Source organism: Acomys russatus, chromosome 12 (genome assembly GCF_903995435.1).
Source record: "Acomys russatus chromosome 12, mAcoRus1.1, whole genome shotgun sequence".
NCBI classification, from domain to species: Eukaryota; Metazoa; Chordata; class Mammalia; order Rodentia; family Muridae; genus Acomys; species Acomys russatus.
Genome location: NC_067148.1, coordinates 26,997,265 through 27,009,510, shown reverse-complemented (window position 1 = coordinate 27,009,510; position 12,246 = coordinate 26,997,265).

Here is a 12,246-nt window from a genome sequence, read left to right as displayed (position 1 = left end):
GAACAGAGCCGCCTGGAAATGGGAAACCGATACCACAGAGAACTGATGCCCAGGTGGAACTGCCTCCTTGAACTCTTCAGAGGATATGAATGTTTCTTCCTGTTGGGGACAGGCAGGCCCATGGATTCAGTTCCCTCTTCTATCAGTAAAACCTCACAGCTTCTTTTGCAGATAGTGTGGCCATGTGACTAAATCTAGCCAATGAGATTTCAGCAGCAATATCTCAAGCAACAACATAGGGGTGCCCATGACAGGGGGAAGCATCCCCTAGGCTCCTAATAGGGATTATGTTAGCCAGCACTGGAACAACCTTTAGATCACCATGGTGGGAGATGTAGGCTGAAGATGGCAGAACCTCCTCTCCCCTCATCTAGATCTGCCTGTCTATATCTATTGTGTGTTGCCCTAGCAGGGTATCTCAGACTGGCTACTTTGCAATGAAATTTATTTCTCAGGGATCTGAAGAGTGAAGAAATCTGAGATCAAGAACCTTTAGCTATCGGGGACTTTATGGCAGAAGACAGAAGACAAAAGGCATGCTCGAGTGCAAGATAAAGATGAACTCACTCAAATAGAAAGCCCACTCTCAAGATTATGTGTCTACTGTCATGATCACAGCCCTCGTCCATTCCCAAGGAAAGACTGTGACCTCATCACCCTCAAAAGTCCCCATCTCAGTATTTCCCTATAGGTGAGAACTTTCCAACATATGAACTTTGGGGGACACAGTCCCCCATATCTTCACCCCCATCCCTCATCTCGCCTTCTTACCTATGGATAGTTATGGTAGAAACAAATCGCTGTGTTTAAGCCACTGAGAAGTTGAACCTTTGTTAAAAGAGCCAAGCTTTTCTCCAGATAGCACATGTACCCTGTGGGAGTGGGTCAGGCTTAGCAGTTCCCATGTGTCAATGTAATGCTTGTGCAGTGTTCAGCGTCTCCCAGACACCGTGCAGAATGCATCCTAAGGCAGCGCAGAGCATGTGGCCCCTTGCAGCCCTGTGAGACAAGCAGCTTTATTATTTCTGTTTTGCAGATGAGGAGGAAACAGAGGCAAAAAATAGATTAAGTAACTTGATAAAAAAATATCAAGTGATGAAGACAAGACAGACTGCCCGTTTCTGGAGTCCATCAGCCACAACTGACATGTGAGACGACTCATGAAAAGCTCAGGCTTGGCAGGTACTAGGTGCTCAGTAAGTTGTTACTATTGTCACTCACCTCCCCAGACTTCCAGTCTCAAGACTACGAAGGTAGACTATGTGGGATAGCTCTGATTTTCTCCTCACAGCCATCAAAAGTGAGGTGGACTCCAGCAGGGGCAGAGCTGTACAACACTGAAACCACGTGGTTTTCCGATTACAAGAGTATTCAACTCTGTCCTGTCCTGCCCTGCCCCTACCCGTTTACAAGAGTGTTCTACTCTGACCTGTGCTGCCCTGCCCTTGCCCTGCCTCTACCCTGCCCTTGCCCTGCCCCTACCCTGCTCAGTCCTGCCCTAACCCTGCCCTCCGCCCCTGCACCTGCTTCCTGACCACTGTTCCCACACCTGCTCTTGCTGCCAGCCCCACCCCCCACTTATCCCCTTGGGCAAGGCAAATCAGCAGAAGGCACTGGCTTCAGCTGGGTAATGTAGACTTCTTTGGTGCTTGGTTTTCACCTCTGGCCATGGAGTTATGTTTCCTGTAACCCTACTTCTTGGCTCTCTTGAACACTAGATACATAATCAGGGCTGTGCACCTTGACCCTCGGGTGGATTTGGCTGCTGTCACTGCAGAGCAGTTTTGTCTGGTGCATGAGACTGGAGATAGATCCTGTTGAAGTGTGTGTGTGTGTGTGTGTGTGTTGTTGTTGTTTTTATATCAAAGGGATAAAAACACCTTGAAGATGAAACCTACCACTGAAAAGTTGCAAGTGGGGTAGCCTGGGCCCGAGTGGTCCAGACACTGAGAAAGTGGCCTCTGCTGTATTACCAGATACAGCCCTTGGAAGCTCTGTCTACAGCTGGAGAACAGCATGGATGCTAGAGTCCCAGGGACCTGGACAGAACCAGTACCTTGTTAATACAATCCAGATGGCCTCATGGGCCCCCTCTGGACTGTTCTCTGGAGGGATATTGGGGACGGTGTTGGGCAGGTGCTGCTGGTACCCAGAATCTCTTTTTTGGAAACTTTCAGGTCTACCTCTAGTGCTTTAGAGAATATTCTTTCTCTACATAGTGTGTGTGTGTGTGTGTGTGTGTGTGTGTGTGTATGTGTGTGTATGTGTGTGTGCAGAGGCAGAGGCAGAGGTTGATGTCAATTTCTTTCTCAATTGTTCTCCATCTTTTTAAAAAACTTCTATCTCGGGGATGGGGAGGTGGCTCAGAGGTTAAGGGCACTGACTGTTCCTCCTGAGGTCCTGAGTTCAATGCCCAGCATCCACATGGTGGCTCACAACCATCTGTAATGTGATCTGATGCTCTCTTCTAGCCAGAGCACTGCATATATAATAATAAATAAAAATTAAAAAAAAAAAAGATTAGACCATAAAAAAATTTCTATCTCCTAAATTTTAAAAATGTTTATTTTTGTTTGTTTTAATATATGTATCTGTGTTACTGTGTGTGGGTATATGAGAGTAAGTGCAGGTGCCTGTGGAGGTCAGAAGATGGCATCAGATGCCCCAAAGCTGGCGTTGCACAGGTATGTGCGCTGCCCAGTTGAACTCTGGGCCTCTGGAAGAGCACCAAGTGCTGGATGAACACTGAACTATTTCTCTAGCAATCCATCTTACTTTTGGGGACAGGACATCTCGCCAAACATGGAGCTCACCCATTTGGCTAAACTGGCTGGCACATGAGTGTCAGGAATCTACCTGTTCCCTAACCCTACCCCAGTGCTATGTCACAGGCAAATATACCTGGGTGTTGGTGGTCTGAACACCAGCTTTTGTTTTTGTTTTGTTTTTCAAGACAGGGTTTCTCTGTGTAGCCTTGGCTGTCCTGGACTCACTTTGTAGACCAGGCTGGCCTCGAACTCACAGCTATCCATCTGCCTCTGCCTCCAGAGTGCTGGGATTAAAGGCGTGAGCCACTGAACTCAGGTCTTTGTGTTTGCACAGCAAGTGATTTACTGACTGAACCTTCTCCTGCCCCTTGCTCTTTAAACGTTCACCTAGCAATTTTAACTATTGAAGAAACCATCCTCACCCCTAAGCTCAGGTCTTGTGACTTTTTTTTTTTTTTTTAGAGCAACTAGCTCAGCTTTTTTGTTCAGTATAGCCTCTCCTTTACCATGTTACTTTCTCCCCCTCCCCCCACCAAGACATGGTTTCTCTGTATTGTCTTGGCTGCCCTGGACTCACTTTGTAGACCAGGCTGGTCATGAACTCACAGCGATCTCCCTGCCTCTGCCTCCTGAATGCTAGGATTAAAGGCATGTGCCACCATGCCGGGCCCCACGTTTCTTTCATGTGGAGTGACTTTGCCTAAGGGCCCATCATTCTCACTGTTGTTTCTTCTCTGTCTTTTTCTTTCCGATCTCTTCTCCGTGACCTCCTTCAGGAATCCTTGTCCAATAGCTACACAGGCTTAGGTGTCAATTTTAAGGTTTAGGGTGGGTAGTTCATTGGGACAATGGTCACCTAATATGTGAGGCCCAAGGCTCAACTCTCAGTTCTGCAAAAGGAGAGATAAAATAAAGTTATAAAAAATAAACAAATGCTGGGCTGGAGAGATGGCTCAGAGGTTAAGAGCACTGGCTGCTCTTTCAGAGGTCCTGAATTCAATTCCTAGCAACCACATGGTGGCTCACAGCCGGCTGTAGCGGGATCTGGTGCCCTCTTCTGGCCTGCAGCATACATGCAGGCAGAGCACTGTATACATAATAAATAAATAAATCTTTAAAAAAATAAAAAGACTTAGTTACTATTTACACAATATTCTGCCCAAATGTGTCTGCAGGCCAGAAGAGGGTACCAGGTCTCATTGTAGATGGTTGTGAGCCAACATATGGTTGCTAGAAATTGAACTCAGGACCTTTGGAAGGACAGACAGTGCTCTTAACCTCTGAGCCATCTCTCCAGCACCAAATAAATAAATCTTAAAAAAACAAAACAAAACAAAACAAAAAAAACCCCAAAAGCCACCTCTAGTCAAGTTCAAGTTTCTGCCCAGAGAGCTGCTTCTCAGCTGTCCTAAGAGTTGTATAGTTCATCTAGAACCAATAAGCTCTTGGGTAAGGCTAAAGTTACAGCTCAGTCACTGGTTTACCATGTACCAGGCTCTAGGTTCAGTTCCTAGTACCAAAAACGGAAGGGGGAAAAAAAAAGGCTAAGCAGAGTGTAGCCTAGCTTTAGGGTCTCAACAGAGTCCGTGCTTTGCCTGGCCTTGGACATGCCTGCACTGTGACTCTCAGCAGATCACAGCAGACGTTTCCTCCTGAGCCTTGATCCCCACGTTCCTAACATGGGAATTAGTAATATCTTTCTTGCAGAGTTTATGTTTCAAAAGTAAAACATGCACAGCACTGGAAAACTCCAAAGAACGTAGACAGCCATAAAAATGGAAGAGAGAGGCCGGGGATGTAGAGTGTTTACCTAGCATGAGAAAAAGCCCGGAAGGCCAGGGGTTTGATGCCCAGCGTGTGCGCGCGCGCGCGCACACACACACACACACACACACACACACACACACACACACACAGATGGAGGCAGGAGAGTCAGAAGCCCAAAGTCATCACTAGCTATGTAATGTCCAGGGGGCCGCCTATCTTAAACCAAACAAAGTTTTTGAAAAGAGTACTCCAGCTGGGCCTGGTAGTGTACAAGCCTTTAATCCCGACACTTGGGAAGCAGGGGTGGACCTCTGAGTTCACGGCCAGCCTGGTCTGCAGGGGGGAAAGAAAGAAAGAAAGAAAGAAAGAAAGAAAGAAAGAAAGAAAGAAAGAAAGAAAGAAGGGGTTGAGGGAGGAAATGGAAGAAGAGGAGCATCCCCTTGTTCTCAAGGCATGCTTCCAGAAATGCATCACTTCCTGGGATTGCTCCTGGACATGTTGCTGTTTATCTTCCTCACAGACTGTCTTGGCTTTGTTGGTTCACATAGTGCCCACGTTTGTAACAGTTGCTGGAAGAAGAAGAAGAAGAAGAAGAAGAAGAAGAAGAAGAAGAAGAAGAAGAAGAAAAATCTTCCTACTTAAGAGCATTTTGCTTTTTTTTTTTTTTTTGCTTTAAAAAAAAAGCCATCACAAATGCTATTTGTCAACTAATTGTCTCATATCATCTTGAAATCACAAATTCACTTCAAACTTGGAGGGGGGGAAAAAAAGATGCCTTTGATTCTTCCGTAGAACTCAGCAGGTTCTAATGATGTGTTTCTTTTCCCCAAAGAGCATTTTTTGAAAAATGCTTTGTAGGTTGTAAGGTGGAGAAAGGGTGGTCCCCCAGGGAAGGCGCTGCTAGAATGGAATGCTATTCTTCAAGGCTGAGGGTAGGCTCTAGTTATTAATTTAGAGAGAGAAACAACTTTTCCAAGAACAGCCCTGGACTCCACTGGTTCACCCTGTCCTTTCTCAGGGCTTTGACCTCAGCAGCTGTGGTCAAAGATCTCACAGAATGCAAACAAACAGCTTTCCTGCCTCCAGGCCTCTGTGTGGATCGCCTTAGGATGCTTCAAATCTGTTCTTTGTGATATCGTGCCCTCTGCTGGTGATTGTGGGATCTATCCTTAGTTAGGACTCAGGTCTACCACTCGCTGTCATGTAGGGAAAGGGCCAGATGAAATTAGCTCTCAGCTCCCAAGACCAGAACTTTGGCTTCTTGGAGCACACCACTGTTGGAAAAAAATGCCAAAGACATACAAATAGCCAGATGGGTCCTCCAGCCTCTCAGGAACGCCAGTCACACAGGAGACTGTCATACAGTGTGAGAGTCCATCTTGGGTTATCCTTTGGGGTGCTCAGAAACCCTGAGTCCTGTTGACTCCCCTGGAGCGCCTGCCTCCCTTTTCATGGATGAGTTTAATATCCTGGAAGAGGTTACATTCCGCCCCTCCCCCACCCCAGATACCATCAGCATTTGGCTCTTCCTCTATTTTGCCATGTCTGAGTTCAATGTAAAGCATTTATGCCTTAAATTGTCTCATTTTACCTTAAAGTTCCAAGGCAATGGAGGCATAGGAACAGCTCTTTAGGACCATTGAGCCTAAATGAACTTAAATGGTTCCTTAGGAAGCACCCTCATCTGGGGCAGGAATATTTGATTCTCATCCTAAATTCTTCACTTGAAAAAACATGGGTCTAGAGAGATGTCTGAGCAGTTAGGAGTGCTTGCTGCTTTTCCAGAGGCCCCAGGCTTGGATTCTAGCAACCTGTAATCCTGGCCCTGCATTGGGAGGTGGAGGAAGGAGGATCAAGAGTTTAAGGCTAGCTGGGTGTGGTGCCGCACACCTTTAATGCCAGCACTGAGGAGGCAGAGGCAGGCCAATTACTGAGGTCAAGGCCAGCCTGTCTACAAAACAAGTCCAGGACAGCCAAGGCTACACAGAGAAATCCTGTCTCAAACAAACAAACAAACAAACAAACAAACAAGCAGTTTAAAGCTAGCCTCAGCTACATAGAAACTTTGAGGCAAGACTTGGTTATATGAGACCTTCCTCAAAAATAAAATAAAATAAACATATGATTTTGGGGTGGACACATAGTATTTTTGTTGTTGTTGAGATAGGGTCTCTCTTTCTATAGCTCTGGCTGTCCTGGAACTCACTATATAGAGCAAGTTGGCCTTGAACTCACAAAGATCCACCTACATCTGATTCCTGAATGCTGGGATTAAAGGCATGCGCCACCATGCCTGAACTTGGTATCTCTTGTTATTGGCCTTTCTCCAAGTCTTTGAGATGCTCTCTAATCCTTACACAGCTCTGGGAAGTTGGCTTTGAACTTTAAAATCCTCACGAGAGGCGCAGACCAGCTAGCTCTCTGCTGAGATTTCCATAGCCCATAAGCACTTTTTTCCTGAATTTGATCATACTCTGGCTATCTGCAAATTCAACTGCTAAGCTCTTGCTCGCCTTCGGAAATGTGGTAGGTAAGCTGTAATAGTCGGGGTAGCAATAGAAATGCTTGGCACGCCAGAGAAGCAGACAGTGGCTGTGTGGAGACAGCAGTTGGGTCTTTTTGTGACAAAGGCAGGGGCAAGTGTGGGATGCGGACATACAGGGAGCTCTGGGAGGAAGGCCAGAAATCCTAGAGATGAACAGTCAGGAGGAGGGACATTCATTCTGCATCCTGAGCCTGCTGGGTATCTTGCGGTTCACTTTGGTCACGGGAAGGCTATCCGTAATGGTGTCTCCATGGAAACCTGGTTTGGATTGGGTGGCTTGTCTACCTGGTGAGGGAAAAGACAGCCTGGGCAGGGAGGGAACTCAAAGAGTCGTCTCATTCTTGACGATGATCGAGGCTCTACTTTCCTCTTCTGGCAAACACCAGGTAAACAGAAAGCCATGTAGAACCAGCCTCCTTTTCAAGGAAGGGGCTTCTGGCTACCAGGAGTGCAGCCAGCAGACAAAGGACCTCTCACCCCAGGGCTCAAAGCCTCAGTGACAGAAAACATCTCTTTTACCCTTGCTGGGGCTACTCACATAGCCAATGACAAAGACGGCAAAGGCATGGCTGTTTCAACTTGGCAAGGGACACCCTGCAGTACGAACTCCCTCTGGTACTCTGGTATTCCTGGGTTGGGGACTGGCTGAGGCTTTGTATGCCCAAACACTATTCCTTCCCATTTTTTACAGGTGTTGCTCTAAGCAAACCGCTTGTACTTAACGTTTACTCTAGAGAACCTGTCCTGTTATGGACCCATTTTACACGCCTAAGATGCAAGAGCCAAGGAGTCATTTTGTGCTCAGTGACTCTGGATATGAATCCAAAAGGTAAGACTTACCTAGCACACTGGGGACCGCTCTCTGGTCATTCGAGGTCCAATTGGACCGGAGGCACTGACAGAGGGGAGCAGAAGGTTGGTCTGTGGGGTTCTGTGACAGTCTTCCTGCCTGGTGGGGCCCTTGTACAGTCAGAATGAATAACTGAAGGCCTCGGGCTGCAGAGCAGAGAAGAACGGCAAGGGAAAAGGCGGCAGGTGCATCAGAGCCTGGGTTATGTTCACCTTGTGGCTTCGCAGACATTGATGAAACGCATGCTCTGGGCCAGGCCTGTGCTAAGGGAGAGACACTTGGAAAAATTCTGCAGGTCTCTGACTATGACTGTCCTTGAAGGACACTTATCCTTGTGAGCTGACAATGTTCTCCTAATCAGTTCCCCCCCATTTATCTTTTTTCCTCCATTAAATAACTGATGCTTTGATAACAAAAATTAGCAAGGTTGGGGATGTGGCTCAGTTCATAGAGTCCTTGCCTACCATGTAAGAGGTCCTGTGTTCAAGTCTCAGCATTGCATAAGCCTGGAATGGTGATGCACACCTGTAATTCCAGTACTGGGGCTGTAACGGCAAGATGGACTAGGAGGCTCAAGGCCAGCCTTGACTACTTACTCAGTCTGGGCTATGTCAGACTTTGAAAAAAAAAAAAGCATCACATGTGGGACTCTTTTCATCACTTGACATTATTTTAAGTGAATGTTCCTGGTTCTAATACAATAAACATTTTTCACATTTTAAAGCCTATATAATATTCTCTCTCTCTATCTATCTATATCTATCTATCTATGTATCTATCATCTATCATCTCTGGTTTTTTAGTACAGGCTTTCTCTGTGAAGCCCTGACTGTCCTGGAACTTGCTCTGTAGAATAGACCGGTGCCCGTGTAATGCTCTACCAGGTGTCAGGCCATACTTGTGTATAAACATGGTTATTTCCAGCTATTCAAACATCCATAATGTACTCATAGTTACAATGCCACATATACACAGGTTTCCCCCTTTTGAATAACTTCTTTTTAGTATCAATTTGGAAGCCCTATGAGGTATCTGCTCACTGTGGGTGGCACAATCTCCAGAAAGCACAGTCATATTTACAGCTCCCCCCCCCCCCAACACACAAGGACTCTCTCCTCACCTTTCAGGCATTAGTATTGCAGCCTAAACTGCATTGCTAACCTTACACATTGGAGTTACTTCTAGATTCACCGTTTTCTGTCCTGTAGACAAGCTTTCAGTCTTTAAGGAACAGTGTGTCATTTGCCAGGAGATGGCGCTGTGGCGCTGTGCTACGACTTCGTGAGCACGCTGTTGAGAGTTAAGGAGGGGAGGGGTGTCTATGAGCCTGGAGAGGACACTGCCTAGGAATCTAGTGGGCTCTCCAGTTTGTCATCTAAGCTCAGATGACCTGGTTGGCTGAGAATACACTACTTTCTACTAAATTGCCTTGGGTTACCGTTCCTTGCAGGATGTCATCCCCTCTGTGGCAATTCGACAGCAGTTTGTATTTTGTTTTGTTTTTAAATTTTTTATTATTAATTTATTCTTGTTACATCTCAATGGTTATCCCATCCCTTGTGTCCTCCCATTCTTCCCTCCCTCCCCTTTTCCCTTTATTCCCCTCCCCTATGACTGTCCCTGAGGGGGATTTCCTCCCCCTGTATATGCTCATAGGGTATCAAGTCTCTTCTCGGTAACCTGCTCGACAGCAGTTTTAAAGTGTCACCCTCAGGCCAGAGACTCAGCTCATAGTCTCTAACACATAGCAAAGGGGAGAAACATATAGAAGAAAGCCCTTCTAGATGCTGCATTTTCTGCAAAGCAGAATGAAAGTGCTGTGGGTTGCTGGGAAATGGAGAGGTTGTTACTGACATCTAAAATCTTGAAGGAAGTTGGGCTTCGGGTCTGACTAAGAGCTACTTGTAAGGCCAGGACTCTTCCTGGAGACAAATGCAAGATAAGGCTGGGAGACAAGCAAGAGGCAAACTGGGATGGGGCGTGGAATGCCACGTTAAAGCACAGGTTGTATTTATTTGGCAAGCCAACCAGGGCCGATGAAAGCTTCACAGCAAGGAAGTCTTAGGCTGGTGTTTGGCTTCAGCAAAAGTGGCCTGGAGTGTAGCCCGCTTGGTATTTTTATTTTATTTTATTTTATTTTTTGTTGTTGTTGTTGTTGTTTGTTTTGTTCTGTTTGTTTGTTTCTTTTAAGACAGGGTTTCTCTGTGTAGCCTTGGCTGTCCTGGACTCACTTTGTAGACCAGGCTGGCCTCGAACTCACAGAGATCCACCTGCCTCTGCCTCCCGAGTGCTGGGATTAAAGGCATGCGCCACCATATCCGGTCTGCACTCAGTGGTGGTTTCTTCCTGCTTTCTAGAACACATTTTTATTATTGACCTCCCAGAGGAGTTAACAGGTCCATCTGTTTTCTGCCTCCTGAGGCAGCCCTTACCTTGGATTCCCTGAAACTGCCATGCTCTTTGTTTTCTGCCTGCAACCCCTCCTCTGTCTCCTCCACATCCTGGTCCCTCATTTAGCCATTATTGACCATCCTTCCTCAAGGCTACTTTCAGCCCTGTACTGTCCTCTGGGAAATCCAGGGTAATTGTACCTTACATCACAATGACTCAGCCCATATATCTAACTAATTGTACCCTACACACCTCTGCTCCGGATCCACATACCTAACTGCCTTGCCTGACAAATCCTCATGAATGTTTTGGAAGCATCTCGAATTCACATCCCAACTCTCCACACACACACCCCGCCCTCCCCCCCCCCCCACCCCCCGGGTGCTCCACCTTGCCAAATGTCAAGTGTTCCTTGTAGGATGAACAACACTAGCATCCATTCTGTTACGGGTTAAACCTCTGAGGCATCCTTGAGCTACCCTCCTGCTTTTTTTCATGGACTCTCCTGGGTCCACTCCAGGTCCTTGACTCTGGTCACAGTGTCCTCTCTTCCTTTTCCCTCCACCACAAACCCAGGTCAAAGCCACATTGTTTTTACAGGCAGCCACAGAACCTTGTAACTGGTCTTCTCACTCCCACTTGAGCTTTTCTCTGCTCCTGTCACCAAAGTGAGTGCCATAACCCATCTCTTCCCCTCCCCTTTCTCTCTGCCTTCCTTCCTTCCTTTCTTCTTCTTCTTTTTTTTTTTTTTTAGACAAGGTTTCTCTGTATAATAGTCCTGGCTATCCTGGACTCGCTTTGTTGACCTCGAAGTCACAGAGATCCACCTGCCTCTGCCTCCCGAGTGCTGGGACTAAAGGCGTGCACCACTATACCTGGCTATAACCCATCATTTCGAAGCATAGGACTGACCATGCCCTATTGCCCGAGTGAAATCTCCTATGTTGGTCACACCTCTTTTTACTCCTGTCACCTCACTGCTGGGGAACTTTGTTTAGTGTGGCCAAGTAGTGCAGAATGTATGTTGGAGGAGGAAGGGGTCACCTCTGGGCTTCTGGGAAAGCCAGAAGACACCTATGATCCTCAACCTCCTAACATTATCAAATGTTTCTCTACAGCGGTGCTTCTCCACCTATGGGTCAAGGCCCTTTGGGGGACCGAATGGCCCTTTCACAGGGATTACCCAAGACCATTAGAAAACACAGATATTTTTACATTCTAATTCATAACAGCAGCAAAATTGCAGTTACAAAGTAGCAACAAAATAGTTGGGCTCACTACAACATGAGGGACTGGGCTGTATTAAAAGGATTGTATGAGGAAAGTTGAGAATGACAGCTTTATAGAATACAGACAGGTCTCCTTAAAGGTCAGCTCTGTTTCCAGCTAAACCAGTCCCATGAGGCTCTTATATACTTGGTTCAAGGACCATGTAGAACTCTCAAAAGATTGTATATATTGAGGACTCAGGATATTTCTAGGCTAGGGGTGTGGTGTAGCATGAGGTCCTGGGTTCAAACCTCAGCACCACAAGAAAAGGTAAGAGAATGAATTTCTACCTTTGTGGCTTTCCTATTTATAGAAATAAATCTGACTATGTGTCTGTATAAACACACACACACACACACACACACACACACCTTTCCCCCAATGAACATAATGAGTAGAGAAAAGAGAATATAAAGAATGTAAAATTGCTTGCACATCGATGAAATGAGCTTCCATGAAAAAGACAGTCTTTTACTATAGATCTCTCTCCACAGGCTCTTAGAGATGCGACTGCCCCCTTCTTTCAACCCCAGAGCAACTGCCCCAGACTTATATGGCGGCCATTAGCTGCTTACAAGCTGCTTTGGCTCACCCTGATTACCAATGCTCGCCTTCACAAGGGCATGAAGTTTCTCTGCATCCACAAGACACTGTTC